Source organism: Euphorbia lathyris, chromosome 3 (assembly GCF_963576675.1).
Source record: "Euphorbia lathyris chromosome 3, ddEupLath1.1, whole genome shotgun sequence".
NCBI lineage: Eukaryota > Viridiplantae > Streptophyta > Magnoliopsida > Malpighiales > Euphorbiaceae > Euphorbia > Euphorbia lathyris.
In genome coordinates, this window is record NC_088912.1 from 105046482 (window position 1) to 105049231 (window position 2750).

At 35.5% G+C, this 2750-nt stretch overlaps 1 non-coding gene across 1 annotated transcript; it reads right to left on the bottom strand.

Moving 5' to 3' along the window:
• Nucleotides 1-1882: 1882 nt before the first annotated feature.
• Nucleotides 1883-1989, bottom strand: LOC136225048 (small nucleolar RNA R71). Its single transcript, XR_010686786.1, has one exon. It is a non-coding gene; the product is annotated as a small nucleolar RNA R71 (small nucleolar RNA).
• Between the last annotated feature and the right edge of the window lie 761 nt (nt 1990-2750).

Sequence of the window (2750 nt, forward strand, 5' to 3'; positions counted from 1 at the left end):
CGCGACACGCGTCCCTCAACCTCTCCTTCCCTTCGTCCGAAGTACAAATTGTTGCTCCCCCATTCTCGGTAGAGAATTTAATATTCTCGGTACGAGCAGGAGATTTTAGGAGCCTAGTTACACACTTTCGTTTTTGATGAAACGCGATCGTTTGGGTGGATAAAGACGTCCTTTCGCAGCGGACACGATCCTTCACAACGGACACGACACTTCAATCATGACTCTTCAACATCTATAAATAAAGTATTGATTGAGAGTTGAAACAATGAATAATGATATATGTGTAGAAGAAAGAGATTAGTGTAGAATTTATGCAGAAATTCCGAATCAAGTGATTCGGAAGTTAGATTTCGATTCTGTTCAAAAGCAATATGATGTACACACATTGTTTACTAAATAATAACAAATTCAGTAACGTTTAGACATTGTTCCAGTTTAGTTTACATTTTGGTAGTAGACCGACCCAGTCTCTATTACGAAGATTCAACGAGAAGATTGAGTAGAGGATTCGCCCCTGAGCCTGACAAACTCTAACGAAACCCAAGGAAAGGATTGACAACCCGTCGAAGAATTCAATGCTCCATGTTCTCTGTAAACTTGTATCAATTTATATTTCATCTAATAAAGTCCGTTCTATTCGATAGATCTTTATGCAGCACTTATGGTAACCAATCCACTAAAGTGACTGCTGGTGTTTTCATTAAAACGTATTTAATCCAAAATCTTTACAAGGAAACTTTGTTGAACACTTAGGCAAATTATTATCTCGAAAGAGTTTTAATTTGATTAAGGGCAACTATCCCGAAAGGGTTTTGTCGCGTTCAAAGCCAATTAATTAGAGGTTCCGTCATTTATTTCATTTTTATAATTCATACAAAGTTTAAAGTTGTTTTCTTTGCTTAATGCAAACAAATATACTTGTTTACTTTTCTAAAGTACTAAAACGTTCCTGTTTTGCAAATTCATTCTTAAATCAGATATTTTCTAACATCTTCATATTCTAATCTAATTCTTACTCTAGCAATTTCAAAACCAAAACCGATTAAACGATTTTTCCATATTATAAACCTTAAAGTCAATTTAACCGATTGAAAATAAGTTTTGTTAAAAAACGTTCCCTGTGGGATCGATATCTTTTATTACTACAAGCGTATACCGTGCACTTGCGGAAATCGCTCAACAAGTTTTTGACGCCGTTTCCGGGGAACGCCAAAATTTTTGACAAAATTTTAAATTTTTCGTGTTTTATTACGAATCTAGGTTTATTCATACTTATTCAAACTTTTATATTTTTAATTATTTTCAATTACTAACATATTTATTTTTTCAAATTCTGTTTTGTAGGTAGTTTCTGTTCGTGCGAAATTTCAAGTTCATGCGCAGTTCTCGAAGTTCGGGCACGTCACCAGATCCTATTGACCTAGAAATTGAAAGAACTCTTAAAAAGAACAAGAAAGAAAAGAAAAAGAAAAACCAAACCCCAATAAAAACTAAAATTACCGAGCCAGAAGTTATGGCCACACTTATGGATTACGCTAGGCCAGGAGTGGCCAGTGTAACAAACAGTATAGTTAGACCCCAAATTAATGCACATCATTTTGAAATTAAGCCTGCGTTGCTTAATATGTTGCAAAATAATGTAATGTTTTACGGGTTACCTAACGAAAATCCTAATACCCATTTGACAAATTTCTTAGAAATTTGTGACACTTTTAAAATTACTGATGTAACTGCAGAAGCAATCAAACTTCGCCTTTTTCCTTTTACTTTTAAGGATCGAGCCAAAGAATGGTTAACTTCTATGCCAGCCGCATCAATTGAGACTTGGGAGCAATTAGCCCAAGCATTTTTATCAAAATTTTTCCCTTTAGCAAAAACCGCAAGAGTCATTAAAAAGTTAACATATTTTTGTCAAAATGATAGTGAAACTCTTTATGAGGCTTGGGAACGTTTTAAAGAACTTCAACGTTTATGCCCACACCACCAATTGCCCGCAGAACTTTTAATGCAAACATTTTATAATAGACTAAATCCTACAACTAGAGGTTCATTGGACGCTATGTCTGGAGGGTTATTCATGAAGAAAACATCTGCCCAAGCAAGAGAACTTTTAGAGGAAATGGCAATCAACAGCAGTATGTGGCCCGCGGAACGTGGACACATACCAGTAGCGAAACCATCATCCTCAACTACTTCATCAGTAAAAGGTATAGTGAATCTTGATCCAGTAGCGATGTTGCAAGCCCAATTTTCTGCATTGTCGCACAAAATTGATAGGTTTATGGCACCGTGTGATCCTAATGGTCAACCAATCCAAACGGATGTGGATTACGAAGGTATGAGTGAAATTGAACAGGTAAATTTTGTCCAAGGGCAAAACCAAAATAATAACCCTTATTCCAATACATATAATCCTGGATGGAGAAATCATCCTAACTTTAACTGGAGAGATAATAATAATGCTAATGCTAATCAAAATCGTACTACTAATTATCAAAATCAATCAAGAGATTCGATTAGCACTTTATCTTCTAAAATCGACAAATTCATTGATGCGATGAGCGGAAAAATAAGTAATCACGACGATGGTTTTAAACGGATCGAGAATAAATTCGATCAGCTTATTAAAAACCAATCATCTAGCATCCATAATCTGGAGATTCAAATTGGACAACTCGCTAAATCAATTCTATCCCGCAAAGAGGGAAGTCTTCCAAGCCATATGGACGAAAATCCGAAAGAGCATGTTA